Below are 317 nucleotides of genomic sequence, written 5' to 3' on the forward strand. Positions count from 1 at the left end.
GGGGGTGCAGGGGTTCCCGGTGCTGAGGAAGGGGGTACAGGGGGGGTCCCAGTGCCCGGAAATGAACGTTCAAGGGGGTCACCGTGCCCAGGAAGGGGGGTTCAGAGGGGTCCCGGTGCCGGGGACAATCAGCAGTCACGGGCAGATTCCGGTGGCACAGCGTGGGAGAGGTGACAGTGACAGGGAGTGCGGGGGAAGAGGAGGGGACAGAGGAAACCCTAGGAATTGCCCTGAATCCCCCCTGGGAACCCCTGTGTTATAAATATATATTATAATATTGGCTTCTCGCAAAGTATTAAGGTAGATATTATATAATG

The sequence above is a fragment of the Corvus brachyrhynchos genome, unplaced genomic scaffold (assembly GCF_000691975.1).
Source record: "Corvus brachyrhynchos isolate BGI_N302 unplaced genomic scaffold, ASM69197v1 scaffold906, whole genome shotgun sequence".
NCBI lineage: Eukaryota > Metazoa > Chordata > Aves > Passeriformes > Corvidae > Corvus > Corvus brachyrhynchos.